The sequence below is a fragment of the Salmo salar genome, chromosome ssa04, assembly GCF_905237065.1.
Source record: "Salmo salar chromosome ssa04, Ssal_v3.1, whole genome shotgun sequence".
NCBI lineage: Eukaryota > Metazoa > Chordata > Actinopteri > Salmoniformes > Salmonidae > Salmo > Salmo salar.
This window is the reverse complement of record NC_059445.1, coordinates 8,190,356-8,201,032: the sequence shown is the minus strand read 5'-3', so window position 1 is coordinate 8,201,032 and position 10,677 is coordinate 8,190,356.

Below are 10,677 nucleotides of genomic sequence, written 5' to 3'. Positions count from 1 at the left end.
GTGGTTTTCCACTTTAATTTTGAGTGTGACTCCAAATCCAGACCTCCATGGGTTGATAAATTGGATTTCCATTGATTATTTTTGTGTGAATTTGTTGTCAGCACATTCAACTATGTAAAGAAAAAAGTATTTAATAAGATTATTTCTTTCATTCAGATCTAGGATGTGTTGTTTAAGTGTTCCCTTTATTTTTTTGAGCAGTATAAATACAAAACTGTTTGAGAAATGTATTAGTGTTTAAACATAGAATGCATTTTTTGTAAATTAAGATATCACATATGATTTAACTGTAAATGTAAGTAAAAACCTATACTGTATGCCCTATGCAATTAGAGAGATCCAGAATCCAAATAGACTAATTCTGTATATGTCTGAAGCCTATATGAATGATTATGTAAGGTGAAAGAGTCAGTCCTTGCAGGTGGCTGGGCTAACCTGTGGCTGGGAAAGACAGGTGCTTAGTGATATGAGTGATGACGCTTCCATTTCTGTTCAGGCGAAAATGCAAATCCATGAGCAGGTTGAAATTGAATCTGTGTATCTGTGCGCTTGGTTGTTTGTTCAAGCATGTGCATCTTGTTAATCTGTGCTATACTCCTTCATGATATGTTTTGACATCTATTCAAATAAACTGCTCAATTCATCACTGCACACAGGTGTGTGTATGTAAATAACACAACACGTGACTTGTTAGGAAAAACACAGGACCGAGAGCTTTGGCTAAAATCATTCATACATGTATGTAGGTGTTGTACCATTGGGTTGGACACAGGTTGTCAGGAGAAGTAACTACAAATATCACAAAGCAAGGTTCAAGTTACCAAAACAATTAGGGAAGGTTATTTACAATTTTAACATAATTGAGTACCTTATCTCAGGCTAACTGTTTTACATCTCCTATTCATGTTTTCATTCAGACTTGGAGACAATGCACTGAAAAACAAAAAAACAGTAGACCTACGTACAGTACCTTCAGAAAGTATTCAGACCCCTTGACTTTTAAACATTTTGTGATGTTACAGCTTTATTCTAAAATTAAATTGTTTTTTTCCCTGATCAATCTACACACAATAGCCCATAATGACATAGCAAAAAAACGCTACAAGCTTGCCGCACTTGTACTTGGGGAGTTTCTCCCATTCCTCTCTGCAGATCCTCTCAAGCTCTGTCAGGTTGGATGGGGAGTGGCTGCACAGGTATTTTCAGGTCTCTTCAGAGATGTTTGATCGGGTTAAAGTTCAGGCTCTGGCTGGGCCACTCAAGGACATTCAGAGACTTGTCCCAAAGCCACTCCTGCATTGTCTTGGCTGTGTACTCAGGGTTGTTGCCTTCGCAACCAGTCTGAGGTCCTGAGCGCTCTGGAGCAGGTTTTCACCAACCATCTCTCTGTACTTTAATCCATTCATCTTTCCTTCAATCCTGACTAGTCTCCAAGTCCGTGCTGCTGAAAATCATCCCACAGCATGATGCTGCCACCAACATGATTCAACGTTGGGATGGTGCAAGGTTTTCCCCAGACATGAGGCTTGGAATTTAGACCAAAGAGTTCAATCTTGGTTTCATCAGACCAGAGAATTGTGTTTCTCATGCACTGACAAAAACAGTAGACCTACGTACAGTACCTTCAGAAAGTATTCAGACCCCTTGACTTTTAAACATTTTGTGACATTACAATCTGCTGTTCCCACATGCTTCAAGAGGGCCACCATCGTTCCTGTTCCCAAGAAAGCTAAGGTAACTGAGCTAAAGGACTACCGCCCCGTAACACTCACTTCCGTCATCATGAAGTGCTTTGAGAGACTAGTCAAGGACCATATCACCTCCACCTTACCTGACACCCTAGACCCACTCCAATTTGCTTACCGCCACAATAGGTCCACAGACGATGCAATCGCAATCACACTGCACACTGCCCTAACCCATCTGGACAAGAGGAATACCTATGTAAGAATGCTGTTCATTGACTACAGCTCAGCATTTAATTGGTTATTAAGGAATCTCAGCTTATTTGGTCATTAGTGTTTACTGCCATGGGGTGGCCATCATTTATCTCTGCTGCTTCTTCATCCTGCCTGTGCTGAAGCAGCCTGGTCCAGGAGAGGTAGAGGGGGGCAGAGGGGGAGAAAATAAAAAGGGGACGACACATCCAAATAAGATGAGAGCTTTTGGGATCGTTTTAACCAACCTGGTGATTATCTTGGCGAGCTCCATCCTGGTGGTTGTTGGTTACTCCATCCTGTCATCCAGTCTTGACTACTACTGCAATGTCTTCCCCATGTTGCTGATTGTTAACATCTTCAGTGTCATGGTCTTACCCCTGATTCACCTCTACAGAGAGGGAAGGCCGCTATGCGAAAGATGGCCAGAGACACATTAGACTTACAGTTGAGGGCACCAATAGTACAGGTTTTTATGACAAACAAAATTTAGGAGACGATAGAGCATTATTAACTTCTATGGGCATGGTGGGACGCTTGCGTCTCACCCTAGTCAACAGCCAGTGGAATCGCATGGCGCGAAATACAAATACCTAAAAAATGCTATAACTTCAATTTCTCAAACATATGACTATTTTACACCATTTTAAAGACAAGACTCTCGTTAATCTAACCACATTGTCCGATTTCAAAAAGGCTTTACAGCGAAAGCAAAACATTAGATTATGTCAGGAGAGTACCCTCCCAAAAATAATCACACAGCCATTTTCAAAGCAAGCATATATGTCACAAAAACCAAAACCATAGCTAAATGCAGCACTAACCTTTGATGATCTTCATCAGATGACACTTCTAGGACATTATGTTATACAATACATGCATGTTTTGTTCAATCAAGTTCATATTTATTTCAAAAACCAGCTTTTTACATTAGCATGTGATGTTCAGAACTAGCATACCCACCGCAAACTTCCCGTGAATTTACTAAATTACTCACGATAAACGTTCACAAAAAACACAACAATTATTTTAAGAATTATAGATACAGAACTCCTTTATGCAATCGCGGTGTCAGATTTTAAAATAGCTTTCGGTGAAAGCACATTTTGCAATATTCTGAGTAGATAGCTCGGCCATCACAGGCTAGCTAATTTGACAGCCACCAAGTTTGGTGCTCACTAAACTCAGAATTACTATAAGAAAAATTGGATTACCTTAGCTGTTCTCCGTCAGAATGCACTCCCAGGACTTCTACTTCAACAACAAATGTTGTTTTGGTTCCAAATAATCCATAGTTATATTCAAATAGCTCCGTTTTATTTGTGCGTTCAGGTCACGATCCGAAGGGTGACACGCGAGAGCATTTCGTGACAAAAAATGTCAAAATATTCCATTACCGTACTTCGAAGCGCGTCAAACGCTGTTTAAAATCAATTTTTATGCTATTATTCTCGTAAAATAGCGATAATTTTCCAACCGGGCGACGTTGTATTCATTCAAAGGCTGAAAGACAAAAATTGAGAATTCTCATGAACGCTCATCTCCAGTGTCACTGTCCCCAGGCTGACCACTAATAAATTCTCCTGCTGTTCTTCGCCCAGAGACAGCAGACACCCCATTACACTTTCTGGCACCTTCTGAGAGCCAATGGAAGCCTTAGAAAATGTCACGTTACAGCAGAGATGCTGTATTTTCGATAGAGATGCAACAGAAGGACAACAAATTGTCAGACAGTGCACTTCCTGTATGGAATCTTCTCAGGTTTTGGCCTGCCATATGAGTTCTGTTATACTCACAGACACCATTCAAACAGTTTTAGAAACTTTAGAGTGTTTTCTATCCAAACCTACTAATTATATGCATATTCTCGTTTCTGGGCAAGAGTAGTAACCAGTTTAAATCAGGTACGTTTTTTATCCAGCCATGCAAATACTGCCCCCTAGCCCCAACAGGTTAAATATGCATTGAATTTGAATATGTCTGTCAATACCGCGACTCAACCTAACTCAGTGATGCCAACTTAGCAATTTTGTTGCTAGATTTAGCATCTTTTCAGACTACCCTGGCAACTTTTTCTTTTCAAACGGCACCTTGCAACTAATTTAGCTACCCTTAAAAATGTATTTGGAACTTTTAGCAACTTTTGAAAGTGACTCAAATGCTAAAATGCACGCATTTCCCCCCCCTTTATCTGTCATACACTCAGTCACAACACACGTGCCTGGCTGCAAAAGTGCATGGTGAGTGATGTCAGCAGCAGGCACTCAGCTTGTGCACCGGCAGCAGCAGGCCAGCAGCAATTCCAGCAAATTGCAAATCATTGTTGGCTGACTGCAGCAGCAGTAGTACGGGTTCGACGAGCCAAACCCAATGAATACAGTTGGTCACAAATGTTTGATCTTGAACAGAACTTACAACATCAATCAACATGTCTCAATCAAAATTGTACAGCCAGAAGTACAGAAAATAGTGGGAGTCTGTACCTGAACAAATGTCAAATCATATTTCTCGCCGAGATGGCCAGACAATTTGAGTAACGTTATTGTGTATTCTACGTAATGACGCAGTTTTATGTTATCACGCAATGACATCACAACGTCATTTAGCAACTTTTAGCAACAAATCAAACTGCCTCTAGCAACTTACCCTGAAAATGAGTTGGCAACACTGACCTAACTTCTTAGTGCCTGCAACCGTAGGTAAAACATATGTAGACGTGGCAAAGGCCTACAATAATGTGTCATCTTTTATTTGATAAGAGTTTTCAGCATGTTAGCATTAGAGTTGTTGTTAAGTCAAAAAATTATGCCCCCTTTTACCAACCTCCACGTGCCAATCACCCCTCTGCCCACTTTACTTCACTTCATTGAAAAGGGCTCTGTTGTTTCATCGCTCCAAACACCTTCAGAGGATGGCCTTTTGAGACTGAAATGCCCTGTATGGATTGGCCAATGCTTTCACAGCCAAAGTTCTATGACTTGCATGCCCAGCCGAAAGACCCAATGTGGGATATGTGGTATGAGTTCGCCGGTCCCCAAGATTGCACCAGTAACGCTAGCTTGGAGTGCAATGACTGGTTGTAGTGAGTATAACCAGAGATACTGGAAAATAATGACCTCTCTGGTCTAACTTAGCTAACTAAGCTAACCGGTGGTGGTGAGTAAGACCTTTAAACAGGTAAACATTCATAAGGCTGCAGGGCCCGACGGATTACCAGGACGCATACTCAGAGCATGTGCTGACCAATGGCAAGCGTCTTCACTGACATTTTCAAACTCTTCCTGACTGAGTTCGTAATACTTACATGTTTCAAGCAGACCAACATTGTTCCTGTGCACAAAAACGCCATGGTAACCTGTCTAAATGACTACCGCCCTGTAGCACTCACATCTGTAGCCATGAAGAGCTTTGAAAGGCTGGTCATGGCTCACATCAACACCATCATCCCAGAAACCCTATCAAGTTTATTGGGTGATGTCTAGATACTGATGGTTATGTAACATTATTATTTTATGTTGCTTGTGGAGGCAGGCTACTTAGCTAACTACAGCTAACGTTAGCATACAAGTCAGATTTGCAAGTTAGTTTGTAGCTCATAAAAGTGTTTTCTGTGTTGTCAAGGGCAAAATGAAATAATGGATGCAGCTATGGTGGTAACTAACAAATGTCTGAGTCTGACTAATACAGTGAACTAGGAGAAACAAACCGTAACGGCATCACCGGCCTAAATCTACTCCAATCTGGAGCTACAGTCACTCTACATCTGTAAAGCAAACGACTGCCTCGCCTGGTTCACCAAATATTTCTCAGATAGAGTTCAGTGTGTCAAATCGGAGGGCCTGTTGTCCGGACCTCTGGCAGTCTCTATGGGGGTGCCACAGGGTTCATTTCTTGGGCCGACTCTTTTCTCTGTATATATCAATGATGTCGCTCTTGCTGCTGGTGATTCTCTGATGCACCTCTACGCAGACGACACCATTCTGTATGCATCTGGCCCTTCTTTGGACACTGTGTTAATTAACAAATCTCCAAACGAGCTTCAATGCCATACAACACTCCTTCCGTGGCCTCCAACTGCTCTTAAATGCTAGTAAAACTAAATGCATGCTCTTCAACCGATTTGCTGCCCGCCTGCCCGACTAGCATCACTACTCTGGACAGTTCTGACTTAGAATATTTGGACAACTACAAATACCTACGTGTCTGGTTAGACTATAAACTCTCCTTCCAGACTCACATTAAGTATCTCCAATACTAAATTAAATCTAGAATCGGCTTCCTATTTCCCAACAAAGCCTCCTTCAGTCATGCTGCCAAACATTTCCTCGTAAAACTGATTATCCTACTGATCCTTGACATCGGCGAATTAATTTACAAAAGAGCCTCCAACACTCTACTTAACAAATTGGATACAGTCTATCACAGTGCCATCCGTTTTGTCACCAAGCCCCATATACTACCCACCACTGCGACCTGTATGCTCTCGTTGGCTGGCCCTCGCTACATATCCATCGCCAAACCCACCGGCTCCAGGTCATTTATAAGTCTTTGCTAGGCAAAGCCCCGCCTTATCCCAGCTCACTGGTCACCGTAGCAACACCTGTACCACGCGCTCCAGCAGGTATATTTCACTGGTCATCCCCAAAGCCACACCTCCTTTGGCTGCCTTCCCTTCCTGTTCTCGGCTGCCAATGACTGGAACGAATTGCAAAAATCACTCACGCTGGAGACTATATTTCCCTCACTAACTTTAAGCATCAGCTGTCAGAGCACCTTACCGATCACTGCACCTGTACACAGCCCATCTGTAAATAGCCCATCCAACTCCCTCATCCCCATATTGTTATTATTTTTGCAGCCCATAATCTCTACTTGCACATCATCATCTGCACATCTATCACTCCAGTGTTAATGCTAAATTGTAATTATTTTGCCACTATGGCCTATTTATTGCCTCAGCTCACTAATCTTACTACATTTGCACACACTGTACCTAGATTTTTCTATTGTGTTATTGACTGTTTATCCCATGTGTAACTATGTTGTTTTTATCGCACTGCTTTGCTTTGTCTTGGCCAGGTCGCAGTTGTAAATGAAAACTTGTTCTCAACTGGCCTACTTGGTTAATTAAAGGTGAAATAAAAAATATAAATATTAGGCCTTCCACTAGCTACCACAACCACAAAGTAAAAATTGGCTACATAATAAAAATTTATTAATTAGCTTTTTGGTCTTAATTTAATGTTAGGATTAGGCACAAGTTTAGCAGTGTAGTTAATGTTAGGGTTAGGTTTAAAATCACAAAATCACAAGATAAATTGTATAAATAGGCAAGGTTCATGACTTTGTGGCTGTGTTAATTAGTGACAACCCAAAATTTGCTTGACGGTAGTTACTCCCCATGTATCATGTAAAAATCTTACCACTGTGAAATAGTTCCCAATCGTTGTGATCTTTCTGATTGTGTTCTGATTGTGACGTCATACTGTAAAATCTCTCCCAGGATGAAAATGTTTCCTGTTCAATAATTGCACACGCAGCTCTTTATGTGGGTGATTTTATTTTTAAAACTGATTATTGTAACTTTTTTTTAATTTAACCTTTTATCTAACTAGGCAAGTCAGTTAATTAAGAACAAATTGTTATTTACAATGGTGGCCTACACCGGCCAAACTCGGACGACGCTGGGCCAATTGTGCGCCGCCCTATGGTACTCCCAGTCACGGCCGGTTGTGATACAGTCTGGACACCCTGATGGCACAGACAGCTTTGTCTACAACGGTAACGTTTGTTTTGTGAAAAGTTATATATAAAAAGATCTGGTTTGATAAACGAGCCAAGCAGATACAACTAGTAGAGTCATTCTGGTTGTGAAGTGCATTATCAAAAAGCATTGTCCTTCTTTATAACAAAATGCAATTTTACACTTGGCTGTCTATTGTATCACCCTGTGACAGGTCCTCCCAGTCAACAGCACCTCATACGATGAGGAAGTACATTGTTTATGCAGATTGCCTATTGCAGTTGTCCGAGAGATGTCCAGTTTTGACATTTGACCTGGTCAAATGTCAAAACTGTTTTGAGTTTTTTCCCAAATTACCTTCATAACCTAGCTTGGTGGAACCAGCCTTATCGCTGTGTTCATGATATCTGAAGTGAAACAGAAATGTGAATGCCACATTCAGGTTGGTTCCATGCTAATCATAACCACCATTGATAATGTAATCAGTACTCTGTGTGTGTGGCAGACCATAATCTTTGAGGTGTGAAGAGCTGATCTAAGCTGCCATGCCCATCAACTGGATGCTGGCAAAGACCTTACATCCAGCCTAACCTATTGACTACTCACCAACGGTTTTTGATGGGGAGACCATAATTAAGTAGGTTTAGTCTGACCTGCTCAAACTTCAACATAGCATGTTTGTTTGTCACATATCACCTATCCTAACTGCCATTGATAATAAACAGTGATTGTACAATATGTTTTCATAGATGCATCTATGGAGCCAGCGCTTGTGGACTTGCAAGATGATGTGATGGAGTACTGACTGACAGACAGGCTTGATACTGACACCTCTGAATGGAGATGTACCTGTCACTCAACACATCCACAATGTGGGACTGAAGGTGATTACTAATAATAGAGTACAGCAGAATTGTCCAGTATTTGCAGGTCCCTTTTCATCCTATGTGTCACTGATGAACTCTGTCTCAGCTCTGCCTATTTCTACAGATGGAGAGGACCGTTTATGTTTTTGCCAGCCTTGGTCATTTGACGGGGAGACCATAATTGGGTAGGTTTTATCTGACATGTTTAATCTTTAGCACAGTACCTGTTTGTGTCAGATGTGACCTATCCTAACTGCCATTCAGCGGCGGCTCACCCATTAGGACTTTATGGCTGGTGCCCCACTTGTGATTGGTAAAAAGAAAATGTGTGATTGGTCAAAATTAAATAAAAAGTTCATATATATATATATATATATATATATATATATATATATATTTCATATATACATTATTTGTGACTCGTTTCAGGAAACTAGGCGTATGTCACACGTCACTACTTCACAGGAGCACAATTTAAACTTAAACTTAGAAAAAAAAATCTAAATATGCTTTCATGTGCCTTAATAACAAACTTGTATGCCATCTGTATATATTCATACAATTGTTAAATTACGAGCCTAGTTGATTTAGCCAAGGAAAAAATCAGCAACCTTCCCACTAGTCATGATTGGCTGAGATGAGTGGACTGGACATGCTGAGATATGAGTTTGGATTGGTCTGCCATGCAGCACACTTCTGTCTATAATATGAGCTGGTCAGTATATGTAGGTAATCCTTTCTAATGTGGCTTTTTGGAAATATATGACATAGAAGAACTGAATAACTGTTGCTCTCCACTTTCTGGAGAACAACTTTTGAAATCAGTGGAAATAAAGTATGATAGCTAAGGAGATTATAGCCTGTGATTGCAAATATGCAAACAGAGTTGAAAAGAGAACACAGAGAAGGCCGTTATATAAAACACCTGTCTCCAGATTACAACTTAAAATGAAGGGCAACCATTTCATCCGTAACAGAGAGGGAGAAGCGTCCATCCATGTATACGGGTAAGCGAGGCAAGCTAGCTACATTTTCAGGTATTACAAGTTTCAAATTTTGTCAGAAAGTTGTTTTTATTTCAAGTTAGTGTGTTGTTAGCTAGCTGGCTGGCTAGCTGGCTGGCTAGCTAGCTAATGTTAATGTGAATGATCTGTGTAGTAATATTATTCATATCTCAAAGCCAATTGAATTGCTAGTTATAGCCTAATGTTAGATAGCTAACATTGAACCTGGTTGGTTAGCTACCTGCAGATTCATGCAGTGTAGTAACATTATGAGTTGGGATTATGGTTCATTTTTTAGCTACAGTTGAAGTCGAAAGTTTTTATACACTTAGGTTGGAGACATTAACTCGTTTTTCAACCACTCCACACATTTCTTGTCAACAAACTATAGTTTTGGCAAGTCAGTTAGGACATCTATTTTGTGCATGACACAAGTCATTTTTCCAACAATTGTTTACAAACAGAATATTTCACTTATAATTCACTGTATCACAATTCCTGTTGGTCAGAAGTTTACATACACTAAGTTGACTGTGCCTTTGTACAGCTTGGACAATTCCAGAAAATGATGTTGTGGCTTTAGAAGCTTCTTATAGGCTAATTGACATCATTTCAGTCAGTTGGAGGTGTGGATGTATTTCAAGGCCTACCTTCAAACTCAGTGCCTCTTTGCTTGACATCATGGGAAAATCAAATGAAATCAGCCAAGACCTCAGAAAAAATATTGTCGACCTCCACAAGTCTGGTACATCCCTGGGAGCAATTTCCAAATGCCATGGAACCACGCAGCCGTCATACCCCTCAAGCATCGTGGTGGCTTTTTGCATTTGTGGGGTACAGAGATGAGGTTGTCATTAAAAAAATCATGTTAAACACTATTATTGCACACAGCGAGCACATTTTTACTCCTGAACTTATTTAGGCTTTGCATAACCTAATGTATATAATCCATTTTAAATTAAGGCTGTAACACAGCAAAATATGTCAATACTTTCTGAAGGAACTGTATCTCAGTACGTCTGAAAGAAAACATGAAAGGGCATGTGAAATGGTTAGTCTGAGAACATACTCAGTGATGTTAACATGTAAAATGACATACCCTAGTTGTTTTGGTAAGTCCTTAATTT